At 40.3% G+C, this 16239-nt stretch overlaps 1 protein-coding gene across 2 annotated transcripts in view; it reads right to left on the minus strand.

Annotated features, from left to right (window-relative positions):
• The window catches only part of IL1RAPL1 (interleukin 1 receptor accessory protein like 1), a 1428491-nt gene extending 1412947 nt beyond the window's left edge, over positions 1-15544 (minus strand). For both annotated transcript variants that reach the window (XM_056131181.1, XM_056131180.1), the window contains exon 1: positions 14586-15544. The gene's annotated coding sequence lies outside the window, so the exon portion shown is untranslated. The remainder of the gene's footprint in view (positions 1-14585) is intronic.
• Between the last annotated feature and the right edge of the window lie 695 nt (positions 15545-16239).

The following is a 16239-nucleotide window of genomic DNA, read 5'->3' on the forward strand; positions in this document are numbered from 1 at the left end:
AGAACCAGAGAAGGAATGTTTTAGAGGGGAACAGGTGATGTGAGAACTACTTTTTCTGTTTTTAAGACTGATCTTTTAAATTATTTAGCGAAATACATGGGCTGGAGCACAGCGGGTAGGGCATTTGCCTTGCACGCAGCCAACATGGCTGACCCGAGTTTGATTCCTCTGCCCTTCTTGGAGAGCCCGGCAAGCTTCCGAGAATATCTCGCCTGCATGGCAAAGCCTGGCAAGCTACCCATGACGTATTCAGTACGACAAACACAGTAACAATTGTCACAATGGAGATGTTACTGGGCCCACTTGAGCAAATCGATGAACAATGGGAGGACAGTGACAGTGACAGCGAAATAATTTATAATTGCTTTAGCAAGGAGTGATTTACTCATTCTATACTAGAGCTTGCGTTTAGCATCAGGACAGTATATTAATTTGGAAACATTTGTTGAACTGAATCGAGCTGACCAGCTAGTCAAATGTTAGCCAAGTAAGGGGTAAAAACTGTTAAAGTGGTCATTTATTAGAGTGAACATGTGTTGATGAATGATAACTTCAATTGTAGTAGAGAATATATGTATATGTATATATTTAACAAATATATACATAGTAAGAAGACAGTTATTTCTGATTCAAAAGTCCTATGATTTAATGAATGATTCTTCAATTAGACATAGCCACTACAATTCATCTCAGTGTACTCAATTTGATTATCTTTCTCAAAACTAAAACTAGAAGGTGTTACTACCACCTAAGTAATACGTAGGAATGATTTTATGGGCCATAGAGATACTACAGCAGGTAATGTGCTTTCCTTGTATACACTGGACCTGGGTTCAATCTCCAGCATCCTACATAGCCCCGCAAGCCCACCAGAAGCAATCCCTGAGCACAGAGCCAGGAGAAAGACCTGAGCAACATTGGGTGTTGCCCAAAACAACAAAAAGGAGAATGCGGGGCTGGGGTGATATAGAGGCAGGCTGGTGGGGCGTGGGGGTGGCAGAAGAGAAATTAGGAACATTGGTGGTTGGAAATGTACACTAGTGAAGGGATGGGTGTTGGAACATTGCATGACTGAAACCCGATCATGAGCAGCTTTGTAACTGTGTATTTCATGGTGACTCGATTTATAAAATGCTGCTTTTTCATTTTGGTTTATTATTTTCCTTGCACGCGGCCAACCTGGGTTCAATTCCCAGCATCCCATATGGTCCCCCGAGCACTGTCAGGAGTAATTCCTGAGTGCATGAGCCAGGAGTAAGCCCTGTGCATCACTGGGTGTGACCCAAAGGTTAAAAAAATAAAGAATGCTTTTTTTATATTCTCACATTCAGAAAAGAGATGAAAATTTTCACAAAATACAAAGGTGAAGAGTGCTATATGACTCTTTCATTCAGTGAAGATTGAACTCTACAATATATTATTTCTATGATTTCAAATTCCTCATTCTCAAAATTACTCCCTCCCAGTTCAAATCACAAATTGACTCATGGTAATGAAAGTCTTTCCTCCGAGGCCGTGAAGAAGAGCTGGCACTGTGTTAAGCATGTGCCTTGCAAGCATACGGTCATGTGTTCAAGTTGCCAAGTGCAATCCTGGCAACTCTGGTCTCTGAGATCTCCAGCACCATGGATAGTTCCAGTCACACATGATACTGTGTGTGCTGCGTCATGAAAAAGACAGGGCCCCTGGCAAACACCACAGCTACAGAAGATGCGCAAATACTATGACAGGAAGTGTGGACCTCTGGTGAGCATGGAATGCAAACCTCACTGAGCGCTGTGGACATATGTGAAGCATTGCAACCACACATGCAACCCCAGGCAAGTAACTGCAGAGTTAAAATATGTGAGCACCATAGGCAGGCAGGAGTGCAATTCTGGCAATTGTCACAACAACAACAACCGCAAAAAAACAACAATAATAGTAAAAGCATCAATAATATTGATAAGATGGAGGTTGGAATTGAACGTGGAAAGGGAGGAAACAAAAATGCTTTTTCATGATGAAATGAGCACTCTGGATGAGAACTGCATGCTGAAAATAGGTAAAGGAGCAACCATCAAAAACTCTCAGTATCCGTATTGTAAATCATAAGGCCCAAAGGGAGAGAGAGACACACACAGACAAAGAGATAAACAGAGACAGAGACATAGAAAGGGGGTGGGGACAGAGACAGAGAGAAGAAAAGTGCCTGCTATAGAGGCAGGCTGGTGGGGTGTGGGGGTGGCAGAAGAGAAATTAGGAACATTGGTGGTTGGAAATGTACACTGGTGAAGGGATGGGTGTTGGAACATTGCATGACTGAAACCCGATCATGAGCAGCTTTGTAACTGTGTATTTCATGGTGACTCAATTTATAAAATGCTGCTTTTTCATTTTGGTTTATTATTTTCCTTTTCTTTCAGTTTGGGGGCCACACCTAGTGGTACTCGGAATACTCCTTGCTCTGCGCTCAAGGATCACTACTGGCGGTGCTCAGGAGATCATACTGGGTGCCAGAGATTGAATGTGGTTTATCAGTGTGCAAGGAAAATTACTTACCCACCCTGTGCTACTATCTCCCCAGACCTGCTTCATCAGCTGACGGTAACTTTTAAAAACACTGGTTTCTGTATGTTTGTTCTGCACCGCGAAGGTTACTTTCCAGACACTCCGCTGCCACTCAGTTCGTCCTTCCTTGCTGTCTGTTCAAGATCCCTCAATCGCCTTTTCCCATACAGCCCAAGCAGCTGCCTTTTTATCGGCTGGCAGAAGACTTGGCCCAGCACTACTCTGCTCCATTTCCTGACCCTTCTCTTAACCCCCATAAATTTCTTTCTTTAACCTGGGAATCAAGCAGTAAAAGCACTGAAGGTCCTGTGTCCTTTTTCAGTTCTCTGCACACACTTCAGTACTAGATTTTCAGCTCTTCCCTTTCTCCCAATGGAAGTCTAGGGCACACGGGAGATATTCATTAATTATGGACCGTCTGGTGACTTCTGACAAGAGTACTTATAACATGGAATTCACGACAGTCCTTAGGAAAATCATACTCTCTGAATTTTAACTACAGAGAGCATGACCTTGTATTCAGTTATATTTAGTGTATTTACCCCCTTTAACAAATATTGAAATCTGAATGGTATTTTCTAAGTCATCTGTATGGCATTACTACAGCAAGCTTCAGGAAACATGGGATAAAACGTCCCTGTAAGAGTCTCCAAATGTCTCCCATTCCCTTCATCATAGCTTAAATACCCATCCTACAGCTACAGCTGCTATGCCTTCCACCTAAGCCCCTCGCGTGGCAATTACCCTTAGCAGCTTCCAGAAGCTAAGGCCTTGCTCAAGGTTATACTCCCTCACCCTTTCTTTCCCCCCCCACAACCGTGCAGACCACAGCCCCAGGCATGACTACTTGAGATGGAAACAGAAAGCCAAACACCTGAAGGACCAATAACATTGACTGAGGGCGACAATCAGTGTCTGCTTCTGCATCAGAAAGGTCTCAACCTTTTGTTTCCACAGAACCTATCAAAGCAAATCTGTCTTCCACATTAGCCTGAAAGCATCTACAGTAAATGTCTTTAAGCTTGTTAGCGCCATGCTAAGCACAATTCTTGCAATAAACCAGACCTCCACAGGGAATTTTTCATTCATTCACATGAAAGAGCTCATCCACTAAAATGCATATCAGGGGGCCAGATATTAAGGTTATTGGGAATAAGACCCTTACCTTGCAAGTGGCAGAAGAAGACCCTTACCGTGCAAGTGACAGATCCTCATGGCTTGATCCCCAGTTACACATGGTCTCCTGAGCCCCTCTAGAAGGCAGAGCACAGAGCTAGGGGTAACCTCCAAACAAGTCAACAAAAAGCATCTAAAAAGGAGTGATTCTGCTCATTGACTAGAATCTGAAGAGAGTGATACCCTAGATCCATCATAAGCTGTAAATCAGCAGCTGAATTGTGACACCCCCAGAATTTTAGTTGAAGGTAGTCTCAGTATATGTCATTGTGATAGGTATTTTATACTTAAAATTGAAGCCAAGTTGGTAAGGCACTTTGATTTTTTGTTTGTTTGTTTGTTTGTTTGTTTTTGACATTTTGGGTCATACTCAGTGGTGCTCAGGGGTTATTCCTGGCTCTGCACTCAGGAATTACTTCTGGTGGTGCCCTGGGAACCATATGGGATGCTGGGAATCGAACCTGGGTCAGCTGCATGCAAGGCAATCACTCTACCCACTGTACTATCACTCGAGCCTGGTAAGAGACTTCAGGAAATATGGAAAAATCATTTGAGATTCACCAGAAAAGGAAGTTGGCAGTGGGAGGCAATACTGACAGACACCAGGCCTCACAGACACACCTTGGTACTCCCACTGACTCCAAATTCTTTTGCTTTTTACCTTTAATTGAATTAGGGGCCTCCCAAAGTACCCAGGAAGTCTGGGGGCCCCCAGCAGAGAAGTCTCAGCTCTCCAGGCTGGTGGGTAACCTGCTGCTCAAATCTAGTGATATGGGGTTCCCCGGGCCACCTGGGCACCTCCAGGGCCACAGCCAACGGTGCTGAAGAGACCCAAGGTGACGAGGGTTGAACTAAAGTGAGTCACGCTGAAGGCAAGAGTCTGAGCTGCTGTGTATTAGCATCTCTCTGACCCTCTCCAGAGTGTTTTAAAGTACAAATTCCTGTGCTCCATCCAATTGACTCTGAAATCTCAGAGCTAAGAGATTGAGTTTCAACACCTACTAGACTGTGCTACTTGCTCATTTAGCTTATAAAATGATCATGCACCTAACAGTTTGTGACTAAGTAAACTGCATCTTTTCATTTTCATTTTATCTTCAGTTTTTGGCCATTTCCAAATTTCCGAGAACTTTCAATACAAAGTGTTGAACAAAAAAAAAATTTCAGAATAGAAAAAGCAATCCTTACTGGTTTGTTTTTTTCCTTTTTAATAAAACTGTAAGGGAAAAACTGATAAGGGAAAGAATTTAAATAAGGTTAAAAGGAAGGGTATTTCTTTTTGTTTTAGGAGGCTCATGTTCTGACTTCCAGCTACAATTCAAACTTGTTATAATTATTAGAGTTATATGACTTCACACTTGGTAGAAATAAATTCTATTATCAAATCATTGAATATACATTTGATAAGAAAGCAATATCTTTTCCATATGATCTACCTTAAATTCATTTTGGCTTTATTTCCACCTTACCATTACATTATATAAAACACTTTTCTTTATTTTGGTTCCCAATCGCCCTTACCAATTTTCCCTTCCTCCCAAATGAATTGTCAATTTCACTTTGCTATTACCTTAATAGTAAAGAAAGAAACTTGAAACATTTTCATTGAAGAATTAAACTTAAGGATCAATTTAAGAATTTTTGCTAGGGTGAGTGGCAATTTTTTCAATTCTACTAAGCACCAAGGGAAAATAGAGCAGTTAGAGTGTTAGCCTTGTATGCAAATGACTGGGTTCAATCTCCAACACCATCTATGGTCCCCCAGTCACCAATAGGAATCATCCCTGAAGTCAGAACTAGGAGAAAGCCCAAAGGACAACCAAGCATGGTGCCCACATCAATCAATTAATAAAATAAACAAAGATAATAAAAATGGATACTTCTCATTACAGAAAGTTGCTTTCTGTTGTTCTCCCCCAAAGTAGTTCATTTTCAATCCAGGTTATCTGGACCAGTAAAACTAGTTTCCTCTTAGGAGAAGACAAAAGGAAATAAAAATGGTCAGTGATGGCTTTTTGGGACCAGGGATTCAACATGAAGAGAGTTGGAATAAAGGTAGACTTGGGATCCTTTGGAAAATTCACAAAACTGGGAATCATAGGTAGGCTGGAGACACTTAATTTGCTCTTCTTTGTATACCATGAAATTGATTAGATTAAAAAATGTTCCATGTTCCTTATAGTCAAGAAAACCCATTTCACTGGGTTCTAACTTCCATATCTAGAAACTCAAAATTCCAGCCTCTCTTCTTTTTTTTTTTTTTACAAAATAATCATTAAATATTTGTATATCTTGGGACTGGAGCGATAGCACAGCAGGTAGGGCGTTTGCCCTGCATGCGGCTGACCCGGGTTCAATTCCAAGCATTTCAGATGGTCCCCTGAGCACCACTAGGAGTAATTTCTGAGTGCAAAGCCAGGAGTAACCCCTGAGCATCGCCGGGTGTGACCCAAAGAGCAAACAAACAAACAAACAAAAACCAAAAAACCAATATTTGTATATCTTGTGGAATGACCACCACAATCACTCTAGTTACCGTTAACCCACATGTAGATTCATTCTTTGTTTTCTTATGATGAGAATTTGATCCTCATCATCTTACATATTTTGCATCATATACCGCATACTCTAGGGAAAGTAGATTATTGACACCTCCTTAAGCAAGATCCACTTACTCCTGCTCACAATACCTTTATTCCTGATCTCCCCTCTGTTGGGATTATTAGATTTTTTCCCACACCAATGTGACTACTTTAAAGTTTAAGGTAAACCTCACCTGTGTTAATAAGGTGACACATTCTAATGCCGCCGTATGTTCGGGCTCTGTCCCTCTGCGGAGTCTACACCACACTTGACACTCAACTAAAAAAACACATAATGAACTGTTCTGGATTTCAATGTGATTTTATTCAGCACTTCTACTTCTTACTGCCTATTTTGGGGGACTACACATATGACATCCTTCATATCTACTTCCCTTACAGGACCTCTTATAGCTTTTTGTACACTGAAGACTCAGATATCTGAGATGGAAGGGAAGGAACAAGGGATAAAGGAAACGGGAAGGAAATTTCAGCCATTTTTTCTCCCTCAATCTTTTCATACGTTGCCAACTAATATTCCTCTTCTTTTCCTTCTGACTCAGTTTTCCATTTTTCTTTCCTAAAGCAGTAGTTTTTGTCCTCACGGGCAATGCAGCAAGGGTGTTGGGGAATGGAGCCTGAAAACTGATCTGAGGATGCCAAATGCTTAAACACTTGTTCATATAGCGATGGTAATCTGATGACCTACTAGGTGCCATGCAGAATTTGGGCCCTAGAAATAACGGGAACTGGCCTCCTGGAGCTAAACAAAACCGTTTACTCACTGTAGTGAGCACATCACTGACAGGAACTGCTTGCTCTGTGACTGTTATTATGGGCCCTGGAGGAACACCCCAACAAGGGAAAGCAGCAGTCCAAAACCCCTAGAGACCCCTTTAATGCATTTACTCTGCACACTGTGGAGCTAGGAGCCTCTTGAGTGCCATTCAGGAGTTCTGTCATGGTGAGAACAATTAGGGACTTTAACAGGGGTATTCAAAAGCCAAGCACCGAGAGCCACAAAATTCATTTGTTACATTCAAATTTTCTCCCTTGGCCACATGAAGCTTTGTTTACACAAAAAGCCTGATACCATTCTAAGTCTCTCAGCTTTCCTTTCTTTGCTGCTGTGTTTAGCTCCCCTGGCTGTGTTTCTTCTGAAATAAAGTTGGCAGAGAAGCTGGGAACATCAAAGTGTTCATAGCAAGTATCATTTCTTCAAAAAAGGTATTGTAAGGCAGCTGCTTACCCAGTAATATGAAAAGGCACTGCAAGATGTAAATGGATTAAAAATATATCCCCCATAACCCCCTCTCAACGATATCATCTAAAATCAAGTCTAGTGAAGTCGTTGGAAGTCACTTGTCAGGAAAGTCTGAGTCGGGGGAGTGGGGGAGAATTAATGACATATTTTCCTCCAAATGTCATTCTAACATGAAAGAGAGAAGCTTATTTTCCATACTTTTCTCTTTAGCATGTTAATGGTCACTCATATGTTAAATACCTTTATGGAATCTAGATCTCTGTCTCTACACTTCCTTCTACCTGTATCTCCACTAAGAAATTTGACTTCAGTTCTCCCATTCAAAATTTCCTTGTTGACAAAAATGATGGAATGGGGCGTCCTTTACTCCCACACTGTGTATAATTTCATAACATTTTATGAGGCCACCAACAAAGCTCTGGCTACAATTTTCAGGAGGTAGGACAACTTTCTGTAGTGTTGAAGCATGGAAGGCTGACATGTGATATAGGGTTTGAACCCAGAGCCTCCCACATGAAAAGGCGTGTGCTTGAACAACTAGCACCAGCCACATCCCTAATCCTTAGATCACAACAGTCATAGTAAATTCTTTTCATTCTGACTAAATAAAATTCGTGCTCTATTTGAGCTTTCAAATGGCAATTATTTTATAATATGAGACAATGTAAAGTCATTGCATATATTTTAATTGAATGCTAAAATCTGGAAGTTAATTTTCCTGTGTTGAAGTTTATATGTATACTCTTTAGGAAACTAGATACTTCAAGTATATGAATCCCAATATCCATCGCCTTTGATCCACATACCACGACCTTACTTTCATTTTATAGTATCCACATACCATGCCCTTACTTTCATTTTATAGTAATGATTGACATATTTCAGGTACATCTGCAATGCAAGTATTTTGGCTGCATACATTTTGGTGTTTTGTTTGTCAGAGCTGCAGCATTTACCCTAAGAGGGCTCAAAATAATATATAGTACACCCCTAAATTTCTATATAATGTTTTTCAAAGCTACTAAGTTGATTTATTATGACTATATAGGATTAAATTCATTTCCAAAGAACTATTATATTCACAGTAACTTATTTTTATTATTATGCATTCTCTCAAACAACTGATAGTAAATATAAAATTATGATTAAGTGGTTTTCCAATTATTTTTATTAAATAAGAGAACTTTGTACCAGAAAGTGATAAAGATTGTGATACAAAGCCATAGTTGTATTACACATAAACATTTATAGGGTAAGAGCCTATCAATTAGCTCATGTCATTCAGTCCATAAGAAAATAAACCACTATGAATAATTTTATGAGTATACAGTGATTTATTATAATTATAGTCACACAAAGTATAAGCTACATAATTTATAAACATGTTAAAAGAATGCATCTATAATTATATGATCACAATTCAGTCCATTTCACTTTTTGAGGAATCCAAACTCCACATACTACTTCCTAGCTAAGGAATGAACACAACATACAATCTAATTTTATTCTAAAATGCATGTTCTTAAACATAGAGCCCTTATATGACCAAAATAGCTCCCCTAAGGTCATTCATTGTATTTCCTGTGTATGAATTGTAACACACCCCCTGAATAGCTTGTCATGAAAAATACTACTTTTAATGTAATAGGAGAACAGGAAGAGGCAAATTTTCAGAAGAAAAATATTAAAGTGCTTTGCTTTCTCCCTCTGCTTTCTCCACAGTTCACTGCTCAGCAATTTCAGATTGTGTGATAGGAAAGCCACACCAGGCCAGTAAGTCATCCTTGCTTTAAAGCGAAAAGCCTGAAGAGTTTTAGAGCTGTGGAACCTGAATATTGTTTCTAAACCAGGAGCCAAAAAAAATCATGTCAATGGAGGCTCTTTCCTTGTAAGCCAATGGTCAGGGTAATCACCAAGGGGAAGTCCACTGTGCCATGTGATTGGCCTGTAATAGAATGTTATCACCGTGGAAGATACTCCAGGGTGGCATTCTCTGGGTGAAAATTAAAAGCATATCTGTAAGGTGATTAGCAGAATTTGTCAAACAAACAAGCCTGTCTACATTCCCATAATATTCCGTCATAAATCTGCTTGTACAAATCTAAAGCATTTTGTGAAGCAAGAGAAATATACATTTCTTTAAATATAAGCAAGAAAATCCTTGTATATGCAGGCATCGCTGAAGTTGGATACATGATCAAATTCATCAGAAACAAAGAGATATTGGGGAGCCTTGATATTAAAAAACAAATCGCTTCAAAGGTGGAAAGTGGAGGCTGTTCTATAAGTGGAAAAGTTCTTTAAGTTCAGATGTATATTTACTTTCATGAAGAGGGTTAATTTTTCACTTTCTGATTCTAGCTGAACCACAATAAACAAAACTTGTTTTTGCACATGGTTACCCAATTACTTAAAAACCTACAAAAAGGTCCGGTTGCTCACTTTGCCCTTATCATACATATGCGTATAAAATTATAATTAAGGTTCAAATATAAGAACATTAAAGAAATGCAGAGTTAGTAGTGACACACATGGGGGATTGCTTCCCCCTAAAGAACATTAGTAATTATTGCAACTAGCAAATTTCAAATCAAACGATTATCTTTGTATCCTTACGTCCTCCATCCTCCATCACCCTGAGCATTCACACTAATTGTGCTTTTGTTGATAAAATGATAGATGAGAATACCTCATTGATCAATTTTAGTGTTAGTATCAAGTTTGTGAACATTTGCATACTCTCTACCAAAGAGAGAAAAAGCTAACTACTCAGGAACATTTTAAAAATCGGCTTAACCCCTACTTGCCCTGCTCTTACACACACACACACACACACACACACACACACACACACACTCACAAACACACACACACACACGGAGAGTGCCCTAGTAACCGTTTCATGAACACCATTCAACAGCAACTATTTTTAAAAGTACTTGAGACCTATATCCCCATATGACTACTGCTGGAAAAAAAGAGCAAAAGTTAGCAAACAAAGATTTTCTTTTGATGGTATTATTCACTAAACAATATTATTTACCAGTTAATGAGAATTAGTTCCAGAAATTGACTATATAGAGCTTTACAATAAAAGGCATGCAGACAAAAAGGCAAATCTGTTAAATTCAGATTTGGGGGAACTCTAAAAACCAACATTAACTCTTCCATATTTTTCTGAGGAATACCTTAATGATAAGCACTCGAACACAAATCATCCTTTCTGTTTCCCTATGGGGCAGTAATGTATTTATTTTCATAATCATTTGAATTGTGAGGAGCAAAATATAGGGTCAAGAGTCAAAAAGCCAATAAGGACAAGCCTGAAGTGGAACTCAGGCCCTCTGACTCAGCCCAGAATTCTACAGTGCCTGGGATGTCTCAGAGATTTGAGCGGCTTCATCTTTGAGATTCCTGATACAACTAATGGAAATAGGATTGGAATTTAATAATAAAAATGCTGACGGAGCCTTATCTAGAGCTGCACAAATGGTGCCATTCTAATTATGCTGCATAACTTGAGCATTACCAGAAAACTTGCTACTTTTAAATCTGACTAATCAACACTTGGGTGCTTTGGTTGCCACAAATTGCTTTATAAAAACACAAGATTTGTCAAACACCACACATCATATCTGTTGTAAGACAAAGTATGCCACAAACAAAAGTGTGTAACAGACTAAACGCCTTTGAAATAGCAGTGTTAAATTAATCCTAAAAGTTCAGTTGTTCTGAAAAGCATTTTAGCTAGTAATCATTTCAACAATGAAATTATTTGTTCACACACATAGCAAAGCTAACAAAATTTAGAATTCTTAAAACAGTTTTCTAGCTGTAGGAATACCATGTTTGCTTATCACCTACATCTCCTGACTTGGCCAAAGCAACTGGTCACAAAATAAAATGAGTACTTTCCAAGCATATAAATGTTTTTTCTTCGATTTGCCTTAACATTTTGTAATGTGATGGCATAATTTGGGCAGAAAATGGCAAGAATACAAAGAAATAAGTAGTATGTTTAAAAGCAGGCATTGCCTTCATATTTAAATTTTTTCTCACTAAGCAGAGCTTTTAATTATTGATTTGTAGGATACTTAGGGGGAAATGTCATAACCTGTCGTTGTTACATAATCCTCTTCCAAGAGAAAGTAACAGGTTATAAAATGCCATTAAAATGATCGAAGCTGTCAGCACGAATGTGAACAGAGACAGTTTTCAAGTAAAAGGAGAGCAATCACATGTGTATGGATGCTTTACTGTCCGAGCCTTTTTTTTCCTTTTTAATAAAAGACTTTTCCCATATTCTTCTCAGCTTGTAAATCCTCTATAAAGGTGCCCTGTTTGGTAACATGCATGTGGCTTATGCTAGAAAACAACTGAGGAAGTCATTTATGAAATATTAAAATAAGGAGCACCGAAAAAAAAAAAAACCCTGGCAGAGTCTATTTCTGCAGAGAGTTGGAGACAACATCTAGAAGCAGCCGTAGAGTTACCCTGACCCCTGAAGGAAGGAATCAGGAGTTAACTTCACATTCTATTTTCTACACAGTACGAACAGTGAGCCTCCAAATCCACTGGCACCATACATCAATGTTTAGGCATATCCTTCAGAAATAAGAAAGTCCTCTAAAATATTGGGGCTCAACATTTCATTCCACCAAGCCATCATTCTCACTGAGGTGTGTGTGTGGGGGGGGGGGGGGGATCTTTTCAAAGTTACTTAGTGCATGTTTGAAAGCCTATGTCTGACTCCACGGGAAATAAACACAGAAGAAGCATCTCATGACTGTGTCAGAAAAGCCATTTAGCCTTCTTTGTAAAAGAAATGTGAAGTAGAATAGGAAATAGCACAGCACAGCTAGACAAGGCTATTCAACAGGGATTTCCACAGAGTTTCAGTGAAGGGATATATGGAAGGGAAATCTGTCTGAAAATAGTTGGAGGCCAAAAGGAGGTGATGTGCATCTTCTTTTTAAAAAGGAACTCCAAACCAAACATCAGGGGAATCGTATTTTATTCTGCAGGATTCCCTCCTTTGTACAGTGAGTCTAGTGTATTTATTTCATCTCCCGGTAAAAGTCACAGGCGGCTGCAACATGTCCTTTAAGCCATTCAGTAAGTAAAAACTTGAAATGGATTGCTCTTTATTTCTGGGATTGGTATTAGTGCTCCTTATTACTGGGATTGGTATTAATAATGAATCCATTGCCATTTATTTTTCAGCTGAACAGGATATCATTGCCTTTGAAGGTTTTTACTTCTCTTTCCCCAGAGGGTTAAAATGGGCCAGAAAGATGTTTTCAAGGCAAAGATTAAGGTACCAAAGCTCCGGTCCCTGACACACTGTGGAAGCAATCACTTTAACGAGGGAACCACCAGGCGGAAATCTGCATAACGCTCTACCAGGAAAAATGCAAGCGAGGACCCTTGAATAGTCATTCCCTTCAGTCTTCCTTTCAATGGATTTAACTTTCTGCCCAGTTGGGGTCACGTATTTCAATCAGGGTACAGAACTGTGACCTTGGCTCGAACCAGCAGCCCGTTTACTCAATGGGGCACTTGTGAAACATTGCGGACTCCTTTTGACTCCCCGCGGGTGTGGCTAAAATTGTTCCCGTCCAACCCTCAAGCTTCTCTGATCTGCTGTCCCTCGGAAACTCGCTATGAGAAAACTCAAGCTGAATTCGCTCCAGAGAGCAGGGCATACAGGACCCTGGGAGCTAATCTTTATCTACCCTCCTCCTCCTTGGTTAGCTGTGAGAGCCTTCAAAAGTTAACAGGGTGATGGAGTCTCCCTCTATACAATCATTTCATCTCACTATCGTTGACTGAGGCTCGCTGATGTAATGAAGTTACATAATCACCGATTATGCACGACTTCCATCCATCTTCCTACATATCCACATCTCTTCTCCCCATCCTTCAGATCAATCTACCAGGTAAGATTTATAACACATGTAAATGCTCCATTCTCTCATCAGAGCTACTGATTATGGGACTTTAGCATTGCAGTACAGTGCACTGAACCGCGTCATCAACATTGATTTTTTTTTTAATCCCATTTCCCAGGCAAAATATTCTTAAGCATCCTTCTTGCTCTTGTCTCTAACTTTTTACGGAAAGGGTGAAATAGATGCAGCAGATGGAACACATCTTTAACTTAGGGGTAAGGCAAGTGTGTAATTGCCTGCATTTCCAAAGCTGGCGGCATTGCAATAAAAGGATGGTCTCTGCTTCCAGACCTTCCACTCCTCTGCACGTGGGTCACAGCTTCGGCTATTTAGGATTTAGGGGAAATAAATATATTATTGGGCAATTGAGGAAGAAAACATTATGGTGATACTTAAACCAGTACTGTACAATTCTCTATTTTCATTTTCAGCTTTTTTCTCTCCCCCCCCACCCCCTTCACTCTAAACGCCAATCCAGTGGATAAAAAAGTAGCCCAGGGCACTTAATGATCTACAATAACCACAACCTAGAGAACAATTAACAATGATTAACACCTTAAAGTTTAAGAACTTGACAAGTGGGATGTCCCTGGTCCCATTGCGGCTGTGAAATGCAGCAGAATGCTGCACTGAGTTGAAAACATATTTCTTTTAATGCATAAAGAGTAGCTCGTTTCATTTAAAACAGGGTTCTTCGGCAAGTGTTCCTTTTACTGCTACTACCCCTTCCAGAACACAAGAGCCACAAATATTGCATCCAAACAAAAGAGTGTCTACCCAGAATTAATTCAAGACACTCTTCCATATTTAAAAAAAATGGGGGGGGGTTAAACAATGCCTTGATTTATTTTCAACTACACTCAGAATACAGACCCACATACACACACATGCAGAGCACACACACCAACACACCCAACTGCAGTTATTCCATTCAGTGCCAATAACGGCCACATCACAGCCATCAATGCGATGCAGCAGTGATCCAAGTCACCCATTCCCATTACAAACGCCCAAGTTTGCTCATGCCACTGACGGGTTTGCATATATAGAAAATGACCTTACCCACAACAGTCTTCCAAAATTTTCTTCTCTGGATATCACTCGGTAAGGTAATTGATGGTCATCACAATGCGTATTCAGAAAAATCCACGTTTTACTCCTATGTTCTTTTTCTTGGTTTTGCTAGCAATTAGTATCATGAACAAGATACCCATTCACAAATGCCAAGTTCACCATAAAAGCAGATAATTCCATACAGCTCTCCCCCTACAAGACTGCCTCCAGTTAGTTCTCAAAGTGCCCGATTGTTTGGTGAAGATACAATCCAGGTGCAGAGCAGGGGAGAAATAAAGAAGAAGACTAGGGGAAAAAAAGAAGAAGAGGCAAATCGAAAAAGAGAGCCTGAGAGAGGAGAGAGCAAAAAAAGGAGGGAAGAAAAAAATTTAATAAAAAGAAGGAAGGAAAAAGGCCGATAAGTGAGGAAGTCTGTTAGCTCTATGACAAGATTCTGAGTCTTCCTTGCAATCTTCTTTATACGTGTAGCCTTTCAGATCTTTTTGGTCCCGAAGTAAAATTTCCAGATGCGGGATGCAGCCATAAGAAAGAATCCTATGTATATTTCACAAGTATCCCGCAATAACAGATCCGACGGGGTTTTCCTTGTACAGTACTGCTATGTGAAAGCACACAACCCCTGCTGTTTGGGAAGGTGTCTCCTGGGTCCTAGCTCTCTTCGGCAGCCCCCAAAAAATGATTTTTCAAAAAAGAGTGAGGGAAAAAAGGCAGCTTTGCGTTTGCCTTGAATGATGCTAATCCTGAGCGAAAATGACAAGCAAATCACGAATAGCAGGAGACCTTGATTAATAGCCACAATCCACTCGAAATATCCCAGGGAAGAAGGAGCGAAAACAAGAAAGAGAAACTGCAATGCATAAATGATTCCAGTGTTTCTACAAGATCGGTTCATTTGATTGAATGCATTCTCTGGTTTGCTGCAAGTCATAAAGAGGATAGTGTTACTGCCACCCAATGGATATTTTAGTACTAGCCAATCCACAGAACGCCACCGCTTTGCGAGTTTTAGTTTTCCGAAGACTGAAGAGGAAGGAGAGTAGCCTGGGAATCTTTGGGGAAAGACTGTGAAAGGCTTCAAATCAGGGGCATCTACCCTCCAGGCAAAAGTAGATCTGCGCCGCACGCTTACCTAGTCTTGCGTTAAGCCACTTTCGAATTACGGTTCCATTTCTCTAGGAGGCAGAAAGCTATAGAGAGCGATCCTCAAACTGACATGCTCATAGAACCTCCTTTTCAGTTCTTCTCTTTAGAGAAGATTTGTCATTGCGCGCGATCTCATTTTCGCATCCTCTCTCTCTCTCTCGCTCGCTCGCTCTCTCCCTCTCTCTCCCCTCTCGCTCCCTCTCTCTGTCTCTCTTCCCTCTTTCTCTGTCTCTCTGTCTCTCTGTCTCTCTCTGTCTCTCTCTGACACACACACACACACACACACACACACACACACACACACACCCCGTTTAAAGCAGGATTTCTAAAGTGAGCGGCGGGGGGCGGGGGGGAGCTTCCTCCAAATCTCCCACGGCAAGGTGATAATTGCTTCGAAAGGGCAGTTTTGCAAAGTGCTAGAGTCTGTATTGGTATGTAAACTGGGAGCCCTTCCGGCTGTAACCCTCCAGCAGCTCTTTCGGTTTCGGGAGGAGCAAAA

The sequence above is a fragment of the Sorex fumeus genome, unplaced genomic scaffold (assembly GCF_029834395.1).
Source record: "Sorex fumeus unplaced genomic scaffold, SorFum_2.1 ptg000086l, whole genome shotgun sequence".
NCBI classification, from domain to species: Eukaryota; Metazoa; Chordata; class Mammalia; order Eulipotyphla; family Soricidae; genus Sorex; species Sorex fumeus.